Source organism: Mustela nivalis, assembly GCF_964662115.1.
Source record: "Mustela nivalis genome assembly, chromosome: 4".
Lineage (NCBI taxonomy): Eukaryota > Metazoa > Chordata > Mammalia > Carnivora > Mustelidae > Mustela > Mustela nivalis.
In genome coordinates, this window is record NC_139023.1 from 123812909 (window position 1) to 123829298 (window position 16390).

The following is a 16390-nucleotide window of genomic DNA, read 5'->3' on the forward strand; positions in this document are numbered from 1 at the left end:
GACTGGGCCACCCAGGCGCTCCTCATCTCATATACTTTTATGTATTTCTATCTTATCCTTTGGTCAACAAAAATTACAAAATGATTTTTTCTTGAAATGTATATTTGATGGGCATAAATTTCACATATGCAAGGTCCACATGCAGAAAATTATTTAAAGGAGTCCTTTGTGAGGAATAGTTGTTGAATCCTTAAGCCACAACATCCGCCTGCTATGGTGATGAATGATATGAATTGTTCCTGAGATGGGGCCAGTCCAAAGGGCCACAGAGTTCTGGGTAGATTCATTTTATGGAGAGTTAGCTGCAGAGAGCTGATTGTATTTCAGACTGGACTTCGACTCTCTGTCAGAGGAAGCAAACCAAGGCATGGCACATAGCATCATCACAGCTGTGCACCCTGAAAGAGTTGAGAAGCAAGGTTTGGTGGGAAATGTTGAGGAGCATTTCAAAGTCAACGGGATAGCTCTAAAGCAGTCTGGAACTCCCACAAGCACTGTAGGCCTCCCTCAGCTGAGCCCTGCCCCACCCTACTCCCACTCCAACACTCTCCAACCCGAATATTGTTGAGAAACCTGCCCAGCATTTAGTGTGGCCACTTCCTAATCCTCAGCCTGCCCACAAAGACAGGTGATCAAGGGTGTCTCTGGTAGACACCAAGCTTACTTTTTATTTTATAGTTGACTGAATTAAAGAATATTGCTTAAAATTTTATTTTTTATTAATTAGTTTTGATGACATATAATGTATTATTTGCCCCAGGAGTACAGGTCTGTGAATCGTCAGGCTTATATACTTCACAGAACTCTCCATATCACGTACCCTCCCCAATGCCCATAACCCAACCACCCTCTCCACACTCCCCCTCCCCCCAGCAACCCTCAGTTTGTTCTGTGAGATTAAGAGCCTCTTATGTGCCTATTAGTTTAAACAGAATCCTTCAAAGTATCAGACACCTGGGTGTAAGGCTGATGTCAGTTGGATGTTCTGCCTTGATAAAATGTTATATACCACCTGTGGCTTCTGAAATTTGTAATATTAAAATCAAACGTATAATGATGGTGACATTGCAGATTGTCACCTTTTCATGTAGGTTCCTTTTGTTCTAATTTAAATATACAGGGAAGTAACACAGAATCTTAAAGTTAAATTTGCCATATTTGCTTTGGACTTTTTTAAGTAAAAATACACCCATTAGAAATAAAGCTGAAATCCTGTTTTCCTTCCTCAGACCCCTTAGAATCACTTTCTTCTCGAAGATAATCACTTTTGGGAATTTATAATATGCTTTTCCAGCCCATTTTAAAGTCTTTTAACCGTTTTTATGGAGTACTGTTTTGAAAGTATTTAAAGTTTTACAGGAGGTGTATATATTTTTCATTCACGTTTACCACCCCCTTTTTACATTTTGCATTATGTTGTCCCTCAAGGAATATGTATTTTGTGTTCGATGTTCTGGGCACTATTCTAGATGTTAGTGCTAGAGATTAACAAAATGATAAGAAAGTAACCTACCTAAGTGAAGTTTATGTGTTAATTGGGAAAGGACAAATAAATAAAGAGGTAAAATATGTTGGACAGTGAGAATATTATGGACAAAAAAATAGGAAGGGAGAATGCAGAGGGATAGGCTGAGGCAGTCTGGGCAGAATTGAGAGGAGCCCTGAGGACATCAAGGGAAATAGGGCAGTGAGGTTTAGAGTTGCTTAGAAGTGAAAGGCTGGGGTGGGGGCTCATTGGAGCACACAGAGTTCTGGGATTTTCTTCTGATTTGACATGTTGTTAAGATAGCACTGTTGATATGTGTGAACCTGGTTTGTAGACATGAACTCCTGTAGAGCATTCCATCAGGTAACTTAATCCCATTTCATCTATATAGTCCTTTATTGATGACCATTTGGCTATGTCTCATTATTTGTTTCTATTGTTGAGAATATTGCTATGAAAATTCTCCATTCACTTCTCCTGGTGTCCATGTGCAAGTTTCCCTGGGCTCAGAAATGGAATGGCTACCATTTTTGTCATGCACAGTTTCAATGTTATGTACATTGATAAATTGTTCCTCAAAGTGCCCGTTTACATTTTCCCCAAAACATACAGACTAACACACATAGCACATGAAGCCATTCCCTTACAACTTTGTCCACACTAGGCATTGTCTTTTGAACTTTGGAGCCTTGAATATTGCAAAATGGGGGTTTATTTCTTTAATTTGATTTCTCTCTATACTAGTGAAGTTAAGCATTTTTTCACTTATTTCTTGACCATTTCACTGCTTTAAAAATTAGTTTTCATATACTTTGCCTGTTTTTACCTTCATGTTGTTTGTCTTCTGAATGATTCATATCATTTTCTTATATATTCTGGATATGAAGTCTTGATAATACACTTGGCATGTATCTTCTCCAAGTCTGTTCCTTGTTATTTATCTTTGCCTACACTGTCCTGAACTGTGTCCAGGTTTTAAATTTTAATATTGCCTGGTTACTTATCTTTTTTTAATAATTGGAAGTTTCGATGTCTTAAGAATTTTTTTGAATACTCCTATGTCACAAAGATATTCATATCTATCAATTTATCCATCCATCCATCTATCCACCTCTCTATCATTTATCATTCAAGGTTTGTTTTATACATTTAGAGCTGTAGCAGATGTTGTGGTACAGAGCCCAGAGTCTATTTCAAGTACTGTCTTCCAATAGCACATAGCATAATCTGTCCCTCAAATTAACAAAAACCTGTTTTGCTCAAGATTCTGCTACCTCTTGTATTCAATTACTGAGTTTGTGTGGAAGGACAAAAGTCTGGCTCCTGGCCTCAGTCTGGGATTTCTCTAAAGGGCCAGTCCTACTTCCAAGCTCTCTGTGGGACTGATGAGTCCTCTGTGGCAATGAATCACAATTTAACTTCTCTCCTGCCCAAGTTTGCTTCCTTCCCTCCTTTATGCAAATTAATCACCCATAAACCATGCTAATCTACATCTCAGAGTCTGTGTTCTAGAAAACCTGACTTGTAAATGTAAAGTTTTTTCCGGCGAGATAAACACAACACCAGGCAAAGTGGGTGCAAGGCAAGATTTATTAAAAACGCTCTCCGGGGAAGTTTCAGGGCTCAGGAGAAGGGGAGCCAGGAAAGTTGCGCCGGGAGGAGGTGGGCACCCTCGGGCGAGGTTCCGCCACTCTGGAAAGCAGAGTGGCAGAAGTCGCGCCCAAGGCAGGGAGGAGGGGGCTTTTAAGGGGTCTTGGAGGAAGCTCAGGGGTCTTTTGGAAGTTTCCCTTATTTGGATATCCCGCCTCTCATCGGGATCCCATTGGTCCACAGGAGCCCGGGGCGGGGGTCTCAGATTCCTGCTTGGGCCTTTGTTCTCCTGTCCGAGCGGGAACTTTCGCCATCTTTAGTAGCCCTTCCTGCCAGCCCGACAGTAATAATGGGCACAAGAAGTGATCCTGGAAAACAGATTTAAAAACGGATTTTGGAGCTGAATCTTCCATCACCTGGCTAGTAATGATGACTTTTTTTTTAACACCATAGAGAAATAATGATAAACATTGCCAAGCAGTAGCCCAGTGACTTCTAAAACTTTCACTGGGGGGAGGGGGGTACTGAGGCTGGAAGAAAATACAGTGGTGGGTACAACATCTCAAGTGATTGAGAGGTTTAGGAGAAGTAGTAAGGAATTATAAGGATTTGGGACTTGAATGGTGTTGAGTTAAACTACTCCCATAATACTGCTGCCCTGGCTTCTATTCTGTGTTGGTCAAGCAGCCTACAGAGGCCTTGAACTTGAACTGACACCAGCTTCTGCTGTGAGCTCAAGCCCAAGCTAATAGCCCACAGAGTCACAGGTAAATGTAAATTTGTGATATGACACCTGTCAACTATTCCTGTGGTAAGCATCCCCCCCCCCACGTGTGCACGCGCGCAGTACTACCACCTAAGGCCTTCCTACTTCTACTCCTAAACTCCTGCTGGTTTTGGTTTGAATTGCTAATCCACTTTTAGTCCAGAAACCCCAAAGCACTCCACTAGCAGACCTTAAAAGAGCCATGTGCCCACACCTTGACACCATGTTCTTTCTGCCTGCACCCTGCCTTGACCTCCTCTGTGCCCAGTACCTCCTCTAGGATCTGTGAATGATAAACTTCTCTATTTCATTTTTCTTTGTGGTCATTTGTTGACCTGTCTCATCATCTCACAGTCCCCCAGGCTCTACTTAAGAAACATTAAAAAAAATCACAACAGATGGCTGGTGCTTGGGGCTATTGATAAATTAGAAAAAGACAAAGAAAAGCTGAAGACCTTTAATCACCAGTGAAGGCTTTGTGATAGCCAGAGGATGTTCTGGGTCATATATAAAGAGATTCTGAGCTTTTGCAGCTGGAAGACAGAAAAAAGCTGAAGATAAAGCCCCTGTTTTGTTTTTTTTTTAAAGATTTTATTTATTTATTTGTCAGAGAGAGAGAGAGAAGGTAGCAGCAGGCAGAGAGAAAAGCAGGCTCCCTGCTGAGCAGGGAGCCCAATATGGGACCCGATCCTAGAACCTTGGGGTCATGACTTGAGTTGAAGGCAGATGCTAACCAACCGAGCCACCCAGGCACCCAAGCCCCTGGCTTAATGATCGTGACGCTCTAAAGAAAACTGAATTTTCAGCCCTGGGAAGTTCAGAACACTAAGTTCAGGGCAGCAATGAAGGAGTGGGAGTCTAAGATTTGAGTTAAGGCACTCAAAAAATCTTGAATCCCCAGATTCTCCTAAATGTTTTAAGCAAGAATAAGTGGCCCACTCCTTGCTGAGAGTCTAGAGCTCCTTGTTTATATTAAGATGATGCAGAGGCCTCTTGGCTGGTGACAACAGTTGTTCTTCTCAAGATCTCCCTGGCTCGCCACCCTTTGAACATCAGCAGTTGCTAGGGTGAAGTCCAAGCTGGACCTAGCCAGGGAAGTAACTGCAACTGCTAAGGGGAGAATAGGACTATACTTCAGACAAACTACAGGACCTACCCAATATATTTTAACAAGAGTTGAGAGAGTGTGTCTTGGACTAAAACATCCTGAGAGTTCTAGATGAGAGGAGATGGAGTACAGAGTTGGATAAGGGAGCCTTTAGTGATATGGGACCGTTATTCCTGATAAAAATAACACTCTGACAAGAGCCTCGGGAGTCAGTGCTAACAGGCTGTTTAGATTACAAGTAGAAAGAAGGGTCCCCAGAAAAATGAGGACATAGCTTTCTCAACATAAGAAAAGTCATTTTGCCTCCCCCTCCACCCTGCCATCTTGTGACGAATGTTATAACAAAGAGCTGCTATCAGGCCATATGATTATATTCAAAACTGAAGATTGACACGGTGGATATTCAGGAGTTATCTCTGCAGGATCTAAACGCCTTTGAGAATTCTGATACTGTACCAACAGGTGCCAGAGAATCGATGATGCTGACCCTGCCAGCCCTCCTGACTTTGACTGGGACTCAGCTGCCTTAAAATGACCTTTGCTTGATTGATTCTGTGTTATATTCCCCACTGCACCAGCTCCCTTATGAATACACATGAACCCCTAGCTTAAAACTTCCCGATTTTGTCCTTCAGGGAGACTCTTTGGGAAAGATCCCTGGTGTTCTCCTTTACTTGTTGCAAGTAAAGTTCATCCTTTTCCTATTCTTTGGCTTGGTTGTGTCTTTTGGCTCAGTACCCACCAAGAGGGGAGCACAGTTTTAGATAACGAGAAGACTTTTAAAAACTTGGAAAAAGTGAAGTACTACATCAGGTAAAACAGAAATGCCAGAAACATTGCAGAGAGAGGGAGACAAGATAAAAAGAAAGAGAAATGAACATGTTAAGGAGAATGTACTATACAAGGCTGGAAAAACAACACATGTGCCTGGGAAACCTATTGGCAACTACATTCTATAGTAGGATCCAAAGTACACTCTGTTTATTAAAGCAATAAAGAATGCACTTAGAGGAGGGACCAAAGTAATACTGAGAAGCCCACTGGCAGTGTCCTCTTTTGACCATGGCTGATGGTAAAACTGGGCTCCTTGATAGCAAAGGAGATTTTTATGATACTAAAATAACTATAGGTCAAGGGCTCAAGCTTCAGAAGAAAGATGGAAACAATTATAATGAATGGGAGTGTTATGATATTTATATCATATGGTTATTACCACCAGACCATATCCCTCATGTAATAGTCACTAAACAACCAAGTAGACAGAGTAATATAGTCAGTTGACATTAACCACTTTTTTGTTAGGGCATACCTTAGAACAAGCACAATGGATAAAAAACTGGAATTACCATTATGAAGGGATAGATAATACACATAGTACCCAAAATATGGACTCTCTCTCACTCAGGCTGATTTAACTATTGCTGCTGTCAAGTGTCCAACCTGTCAACAGTGGAAATCAACAAAAGATGAGTTTTCAGTATGAGTTCCATCTTTCTGGGAAACCAACTAGCTTTGGTAACGGGTTAATTATATCTGATCTTTTCCACCCTGAAGGGGTAGTAATTCATCTTAAAGGGAATTGACTTGTTTTACCTTTCCTGCTGATAGGACTTCATGCACCATTATCTAAAGACATATACTATTTCAACCATAAGGATTCTGCATACTTGCCTCAAATGAAGAGACTAACTTTATAGCAAAGGAAGTAGAGCAGTAGGCCTGTGCCCATAAGATCTCTTGGTTCTGATGAGATTTCATAGCTGGATTCCTCCATAGGAATTGTCCTCAGTCAAAAGGTGCTGCTCCCCCAAATGTTCCTCCTCATCCTGCCCCCAACAGGGGCAGTCTGTTTTGTAGTTCAGGATGTCTCTGAAGAGCCTTCATAGGTCCAGAGCCCCTATGCCATTAGCCAAAGTGAGTTAAAGTTTAGCTTCTCTGTCTGATTCTATTTCTCTCACTCCCATGAGCCCTCCCCATTCAGCCTTTTGCACACAAATTTAAGAGTTGTTTCCTGGGGAAACTGACCTGCATGGCCCTCATTTAGCATTTATTTTTGGGTGGTGTGTTATAAGGATCTATTATTTTATTCTTTACAGAAAGTTGAGTGTTCTAAAGGTATTTAATATAAAAATCATCAAAAGATAGAAAGCCCCCCTGAGAGGTAACACCAGTACTATTATACATCAAGTGGTATAGACACACCTTTCCCTTGCCTTTTCTATAGAATAAAAACAGATTGATCTATTTGTTTACTCCCATATTAATGTCACATAATTATAATTCTTATATAATTATAATAAATATTATTATCTGTTAGGGGAGATCTCTTGCCTTTGCACATTTACTTTAGATTTATCTTGAATGGAACAACTGGGTGGCTCAGTTGGTTAAGTGTCAGCTTTCAGTTCAGGTCATGGGCCCAGGAACCTGGGACTGAGTCCCTCATTGGTCTCCTTGCTCAGTGGGGAGCCTGCTTCTCCCTCTCCTTCTGTCACTCTCTTCTCTCTCTCGCTTTCTCAAATAAACAAATAAAGTCTTTAAAAAAAGATTTATCTTGGATATCCTTAATCAATTATTATGCCACATACAATTTAAAATCCTGGTTTCAAGTTAATGAAAACATTGTTTGGATTCAAGTTATGAATGAATGGAATTTATAAATTAATAATGGTAAAAATTGACAGCTTTTAATATCGAATTTTCTCATCTGTTAACACATTCTAAATATATAAATGTATAGTTTCCTTTTATGTCCTCCCTTTAGTTCTTCATATCCTTTCTGATATTCCTACTGACTTCAGTGTTACTATTTGCTAATAGTGCCATTTCTTTTTCTTTCTTTCTGGATTTTTGTCCTCTCTTGAGAATTCTGTCCAAGACATTTACCCTGGCTGTTTACCTTCTGAAGGTATGCATAGTGGACTTACCTGACAATTCTGTATTTCTAGATATCTCCTTTCTTGTCCTAGTGAAGAACAGTCAAATTCTGGGGGAGAGTCAGGTTCATGGCAGGCTGGCAGATTGGTGGGATATAAAAAGCACTATGAGTTAGACTCACAGAGCATGAAATGCCACATCACTCAGCATTTTTAAGCAGCTGTACTGAATGTAAAAAGATTACATTACCTTACATCCATCTTGGTTCTTGAATATTTTGCTGTATTGATTTGATAGTGGCCCTTCTTTGATTTTGCAAAAAGAAATTACTGAGCAAAGAAAACTTAACATAAAACCAGAGAGGTGTCACCTGCAGTGAAATAAAGGATTTCTTTAGTGATCCTAGGTTCCATGTAATTTTAGAGAAGCTGAAATTGTTCAGAATTGATGTGTGTGGAGAAAGCCACTCCCTACCACTCTTTTTGATTTGGTATTAAAATCCTTCAAAGGAGTAAAAATTAGCATGTAAAACAGCTGAGCCAGGATTTAGTGGTGGATATTGAAAGATGTGAAAGATTTTTTTTTCCTAAACCATTGTAGAATTAACACATATGGTGTTTAGATTCAAACTTAAAGTTTCATATATCAAACTAAATTGCGAGTCAGATTTGTGCTGACTCAGAAAATATTTTATTGTTGTCTTCCTTGAGATGAGGAGGAAATCTGAAGCCCTGAAATACATACGTGGGTATATAAATCTTGTTTTAAAAGTTATTTCAATTTTACTTCTGGTTATCCTGGAGTATAAGGGTCTGTACTTATCTTACTATCATAAATGACTAAGAAATGGGGCACTATAAGTGAAACTCTTTTCAAACATGAAACAAATGCCAGTTCAAGTCTTTGATCTCAGGAAAGGGGGAGGGGGAGATTAACCTTATCACTTTATTCTCCCAGATTTTTTCTTGGAAGAAATCATTAGCCAGTAACACAAAGAGTGTATCAATAGTCTTGCTGAGTTGAAGAGACAAAATAGGAATTCAAAGACTTTGAGGCAGCTACATTTTTAAGGGATGTGTGCTATAGAGGATCACTATGCAGAAAAAAATCTCAAGAAATATACACAGACATCCTATTAAATCTTTGGACTGATAACATTTTGAACATGCATAGGCCATGAAACCAAGTGAAAAAACCCTAAGAAAGGAATAATTACTGAGGAAATGTGAGTTATTCTATTTTCAGAGTTTATGTATGATTGAAAATTAAGTTTCTACTATGTGTAATAGAGAAACTTGACTGGATATATAGGGAATTCAGTAAAGACTCCAGATGGTCATGCCTTAGTCATGGGCTAAACCAGTTCTAGAGAAAAGATTACTCTGGTGCCATTCTAAAATGTGATTAATAACAAGCCTCAAAAGAGCAAAAGTATATTTAAATAACTTAATTGCCTGCTAGAACAAAGCCCAACACTTTTTAAGGAAATATAATTTTATCAAGCATTCAAAAATGTAAAAAAATAGTGTCTACCATACAAATAAAAATTTCTGGAGATTGCAAAGACCTAAGGAAATATGATCAATAAAAAAAATTTTCAATAGAAATGGTATTTAAGTGACAGATGATGAAATTAGCAAAGACTTCCAAGAAGCCATTATAAATATACTCTATGCACTTGAGAATTTAAAGGAAAAAACAACATGATGAGAGGAGATATGAAATATATATAGAAGATTTAACTATAACTCCTGTGATAAAAAATGCTCTATCTAAAATGAAAATATTTAGACGGCTTAATCACACATTTAGAGCCTATAGCAGCAAAGACAACATACTTGAAGATATAACAATATAATGTATCAAAAGTGAATGCAGGCAATAAAGATGTAAAAATTTAAAAATACAGCTTCAATGAGCCATAGGAAAATATCAAGAAGTCTAAAGGTCTGGAAAAACATATTTGAAAACATAATCGTTCAAACCTTTCCAAATTTGATGGAAACTATAACACAATTCAAAGAATTTCAATGAGCCTCAAATAGGATAAGCAAAGAATAATCACAAAAATGTGCACTGCAATCACATTGTTGAAAATGAATAATAAAGAGAACATCTTAAAACCAGCCAGAGAAAAAAAGAGAAAAGTTTAAAAGCTACAGAATACAAAGAACTGCAGACTTCTCACAAAAAATTTTATGTCAGAAGACAATGAAATTAACCCTTTAAAATAGTAAAAGAAATAAAAAGACCAATCTAGATATTGAAAGAGAAAAAAATAAAGAGGTAGAATGAATAAGTAGTAACTGTAATAAAGTGGTATTGTAAGGGCCTATTTAGCCAGCGTGGCCCCACCTCGGCTGAACAGCCATTTTGTTGTTTATGCAGTAAAACTTAAAATGACCGTGCCCCACCCCCAGGGGAACTTACTTAAAAGCAAGTCCAGGAAACCAGTCCCAGGTAACAAAACCCAAATACAGGTCAGGTCAAGTGGAGATAACAGCCCGAATGTGGGGATAAGTCAGGTGGAGACGTCCGTCCAATCAGTAAAGCTCGCATACTGTCTCCCTAGCTAACAAGGAGTGTGGGCCCCACCTTTTGGGCACCAATTCTCACCAAGGTGATAGGCTAGTTAAAATAGCTACTATGGGGTGAATTGTAATTCAGTTGGCCACCTAGCATGACTGTGCAGCTTTCTCTGTGTGTTACAATCTCATTGGCCACCTGTGTGTGGCCAGGTCCAACCACATGGCCTTTGCTCTATAAAAGTTAAGTCTGTAAACCAGGGAGGGGTCACCTCTTTGCAAGAGATGGCCCTGGCCGGTCAGTTTGATTCTCAGTGCTAGGCGCAAAATAAAGCTTTGCTTGACCTTCACTTTGTATCAGTCTCCCTCCTTTGACCATGGACCCAACAGTATAATAAAAAATATGCAACTAATTTTAAAAATTAAAAAAAAAAAAGAGTAAAGAAGACACAAAGAAGACATGAAACAAATAGAGGAGAAAGATGCTTCATTTTAAGGAACTGACTCACGTGATTATGGGGGCTGATAAGTCCAAAGGGTGCAGAGCAGGCTGGCAGTCTAAAGACTCAGAGTTGCTAATGTAGCTTGAGTCCAAAGGCAGTTTGGGGGCAGAATTCCCTCTTCTTCAGGAGACTTCAGGTTTTTTCTCCTACCCCTTCAATTGATTGGGTGAGGCCTATTCACATTATAGAGAGATTTCTGCTTTACTCAAAATGTACAGATTTAAATGCTGATCTCATTTAAAAAATACCTTCACAGAGACATCTAGATTCATGTACAGTACATATGCTAGACTGATTTCTAGACCAGATATCTGGCCATCATGGCCTAACCAAGTTGACATATCAAATTAGTTATCCCAGATAGATTTATACTCAAAAAAATGATAATAACATTAAAATGTAAATTGGCTAAATACCTCAAGTAAAAGGAAGACTGTCAGATTGGATAATAAACACAACCTAGATAAATGGTATCTATAAGACATACTTTAAATATAAAGACATTGACTAAAAATAAAAAGGTGAGAAAAGGTATGCCCTACGAATACTATTTATAAGAAAGTAGAAGTGACAATATTAATATCAGATATTGCCAACTTTAGAACAGTAAATATAAATATTACCAGGGATAAAAGACATTTTATAATGACACTTTACCAAGAAGACATAATAATCTTAAGTTCACTTGTACCTAAAACAAAAGCATCTATATACACGAGGAAAAAATTTGAAGGGAGAAGTAGATAAATAAACAACTGTAATTAGAAATGTCAATACTTTTCTATCAGTAATTGACAGAGCAAGTGGAAAGAAACTCAGATATAGAAAACTCAAATAATCAGCCTACACTGAAGGATAGAGAAAGCCTTTAGGTAATCTTGACCTATTGAACCATGGTGCTATGGTGCTTATGCCTTAATCCTATATTTTGTGATTATCAAAATATGTTAATGTTAATATGTATTTGTGATTAACAAATATGTTAATGTTAATATGTAATATGAGATTATCAATTATGTATGGTGTTAGCAGTACGTGATTACAGAGCAGAGTTGTTAAATAAGAGCTTAGAATTTAAACCAGCAGAATGGAGAGAAATGGTTAAAAAGACAAAAAGAAAAAAATGCAAAGAAGTGCATTGTAGTTAATGGCTTCCACCATTCAGCAGGGGGCATCTTATTTCAGTGGTCTTGGGCAGAAGTAGTTTCCCTGTGGTAGTAATCCCTTGTTCTGAAAATTTAGAGCTAGAAGTTTACTAGGTCTTAAAATCTGTAAACTCTTTACTCCTGGAGATTCTCTGAGAATTTCACCTTATGGCTTCGAATAGTGTCATCTTCATCATTTTTAGAGTTGGAGAAAAGATCATGTTTTCACCCAGAGGAATTTATGCAAGGATCAATCCCTTGCTACGTCATCTCCAGCAAGCGTGTTCTCCCATGCTGTTTTCAAAATACCCAATCTTTTGGTCAAAAATCATGTAGAAAATAATTAGATGGTTTCTTGGGAGGGCAGTTGGTATGTATGGATGATAGGACCAAATAGCACTGGCTAATTTATCATAACATATCATATCATAGCTATGTGAACAGAGGAGAGTGAGACTCTTTGCTGAGTTACAGCATGCAATTAGTTTGTTCTCAATGACTTTTTGGAGAATAAGGATGTTATAAAAACTGAGAACATTAACAAAACTTTTAGACCTTTAGTTTAGTGTTTTTTTTTTGTTTGTTTGCTTGTTTGTTTTTTAGTATTAGGATTATGGTTGGCTTTTACTGAGAAGAGTAATTTACTGGAAAACAAATCTTTTTATAGACAATACTTCATGAGTCTTGAATATGAGTATGAATTTTTTATGTCTGAATAGTACGCAATCATTGAAACATGCTTTACCACAGTTTACTTAGAGTTAAACTAGGAAGGCTGAATTCTTAATTTTTCAAATTATTTTTGATCCTAAATTTCATAAATAAAAAAGTCTCACAATAGTGTTGAGATAAGTAAAATTTGGAGAGATGGGGCAAACCTAATTATTCTTTTGTGTTGTTTTTATAAAATGAAGATAATGAATGGTTTGTGCTACTAATAGTCATTTAGGAAAATCAAAGACATTTTGTGCTAAAAAAAGAAGAAGAAACTGTGCTTTTTGTTTTAATTTGAATTTGGGGTCTGAATTAGATAGTAGCAAAATCCATAAGGATTTTTAGAGGAGTCAAGGTTTGACCATAAGTAACAAGGATTTGAAAGCAAGAAATAACTCTAGGAAATATATTTAAAAAATAAATTACAGTAATTAGTAGGAAATTTTATAAAAATGATGCAAGGATATGTTGAAAACACAGAGGATAGCAGAATATTTTAGTAATAAAAGAACCTCCTCTATCTGGGCACAAAAACCTGCAGTTTTGACAGAAAGAAAGCACAAATTCTGGTTTGGGTCTCTTTGTATTTCCTCTGTGTAACAATTGCAGCAAAAGATCCTTTTGCCTCCTGAATAAGCCCATCATATTTATTTACCTTTGTCAAACATTTCAATACATTTTGTTCATTTACAAATTATTATTTGTAGGTGTTACATTGCCAGGAAAATCATGTTCATTTCCCTTCAGACCTTAAGCCATCGAAATCATCCAAAAAATGTTTTCCAACCACAATGGAATGAAATTAGAAACAGTAACAGAAGGAAATTTGGAAAATTTGCAAGTGTATGGAATTTGAACAACACATTCCTAAATAATCAATGGGTCAAAGAAGAAGTCATAATGGCAATTAAAAACTACTTCGTGATGAATGAAAACACGTACCAAAATTTATTAGATGCAGTTAAAACATTACTTAGAGCACATCTGTAGCTGCAGATGCCTATATTAAAAAAGAATTAAGTTCTCAAGTCAGTAACTTAACTCTCCACCTCAAGAATCTAGAAAAAGAAGAGACCGCTAACCCTAAATGTTCATCTACTGAGTAATGGATAAATGAAAGGTAGTGTAGAGTCATATAAGGAATATTATTTAGCAATAAAAAGGAATAAAGTATTAATACATGAGATAACATGGTTAAATCTTTAAAGCCTTGTATTAAGTGAAAGAGGCTAGTTACAAAGAGTCATGTATTATACATACCCACTTGCATGAAATGTTGAGAACTAGATACCTTTATAGAGGCAAAAAGGAGATCAGTGGTTGCTGCCCTGAAAGGAAGAGAACATGCAGAGGGACTACCAATGGATAGGGGATTTCTTCTGGGCATGATGAAAGACTACTGTGATCATGGCACAATTCTGAGAATCAACACCACTGAATTGTATACTTAGAAATGGTGAATAGAGCAGTAGTGAATTAAATCTCAACACACTTGTTAAAAACAAAACAAAACAAAAAACCCAAACCAGAATCCGCCCCTAGAGGTTCTGATTCAGGTTTGTGGTGGACTCAGATGAATCATGCTCTGTGGGAAGTGTGTGAGCTAATAGCTTGGCTATTGTGCCTTCAGAGGACTGCTGTCAAAATGCAAACATGGTATCTGGGAAAGTTAAGTTAATGAACACCTGCTATTCCATAGATACGAGTTAAATTATGAAGTTACCATCTGTCCTGTGGACTCTGAGCCATTGAAGTCCAACTGTGAGAATCTGAGTGGCAGGAAAGTAAAATACGGTTAAGATAAGTAGTTTAATGATGGGGAGGTGTGTAAAGGGGTTCTAGGAGAGACAGTTTGTAAGGGAGAGGAATTCTGGGATGACAGAGGTACCCGAGCTCACTCCTCTTGGACTAACCTGGTACCATGTGCATCTCAGCTTAAGAATTAGGGAAAATGATAGCTAACATGTATTAATTACTTACTTTATAGAGGTCAATGTTGTAAATGCTTTTTTGTGGGCTTACTTTGTTTAACTCCTTCCAAAGACCTGTGAGATTGATATGATTTTTATTTCCATACTACAAAAGAAGAAACTGAGGCATAGAGTAGAGTGATTATTAGGTCTCAAATTACATAACTAACACTTGAAAAAGCCGGGATTCAGACTTGAAAGTTTGGCTCTAGAGCCTTATGACCAGCCCCTGTCCCCAGGTTAGTATGTTGATGTCACTTGGCCGTCACCAGCCAAGGCAGAGGGCAGAAAGAGAGGGTGCCAGTTACTTTACCCATGGCTTCTTGAGGCCATGACCAGGCTGCAGGTACTTTAGAGAGGTTGGGTGACGCAATGTGGTGGTTCAAACAAGCACTAAATTGGATTTGGACCATCTTGAGTTTGAGCTCTAACTTTGCTACTAGTGTCTGGAAGATTAGGGGCATTTGATCTCTGTAGGCCAGAACATCTTAATATAAAAGAAAAAAAAATTGTATTGTCTCTGCCTTGTGGTGAAATTCCAACTCAGACAATGGATCTCAAAAATCTCAGTGAACCTCAATGATTCATCTTAACATAAGGTGGGGGAATGCCAACAATAACAGATTAAACCACAGGAGAGTCCCAGCTTCTAGATTATTCCTGGAGGCTCATGGGTTGATAAGCAATCAGGGAAGGAAACATCTGTCTTTTCAGACCAATTCCTAATGTTGAGAGTTTGTTACTGCAGTTTGAGGATCACCGTCTCTCTACTGGTGTCTGAGGAGTAGCTACTCCCCATTTCAAATAATTGACATTTAAGAAAATTCTATCTAAAAAATGAGTATTCGATATCTGTGAGAAAAGTTGGTTTGGCGAATACTCAGCTGGGGACCATGTCATCTCCAGCCCAGGCTGATGGCTCAGCAAACCCTTGAGAAGGCAAGCTGTGGCAACAGCTGTTGCTTAGATGAACAGACCGAAATATCTATACGTCTTGACAGCTCACTTCAAATTGTAATACCACTCTTTATTCAGGTGGGGGTCCATCTTTTATGTTTGTCCTCCACAGTTCGAGAGGGAAAAGGAGAAACGGTTTGATTTTGATTTCAACTTGTACTGAATGGAGGGTGGTGGAGGACTTTTACTGAATGCACTGTTAGGATGGCAGGCAGATGTCTCCTTAACAGGGGTACTGGAATTTAGAGCATTTTGGAAAGCGTTTTTAATGACTTTCCAGTAGCTGTGAGATTTCATAGCTCCTGAATGTGCTCATTTAACATTTGTTTGGTTAAGGGACCCTTCTTTTGAAATGGTAGCAAAGAAAGCTCTGAGGACCATGTTGAAGGAGAGCTGTTTTGAAATGTAGTGACAAGCTCATAAACTAAAGGTCATATCTGTGACCGGTTGATCATTAATTTGTTTTTTTGCCTCTGGGCAGACCAGAGCCTGCGTATTTGCAGCAGACCTTAACACCGATGATTTGAACAATGAAAAATGTCTGTGCTTTTACTCCAGCTTTCAGAGGTCCTGACGTATCAAGGGAAAAATGCTGAGCTCAAGGCCTGGAACTTGGGGTCTTACCATCTGTCTACTCTAATGGCCCTTCAACCGGCTCTATCTCTGTCTTTTTCACTGTTAGAATAGAAACGTTGAGATAGATTTCTGGGGCAAGTTGAGGACATTCTTTTTTCCAGGGATTTTTTTTT

General features: G+C 38.2%; 1 long non-coding RNA gene across 1 annotated transcript; it reads right to left on the reverse strand.

Moving 5' to 3' along the window:
- Window positions 1-316: 316 nt before the first annotated feature.
- Window positions 317-8197, reverse strand: LOC309862679. Its single transcript, XR_014310650.1, has 3 exons — window positions 8077-8197; window positions 7878-7963; window positions 317-398 (listed from the first exon to the last, which is right to left on the reverse strand). It is a non-coding gene; the product is annotated as an uncharacterized lncRNA (long non-coding RNA).
- Between the last annotated feature and the right edge of the window lie 8193 nt (window positions 8198-16390).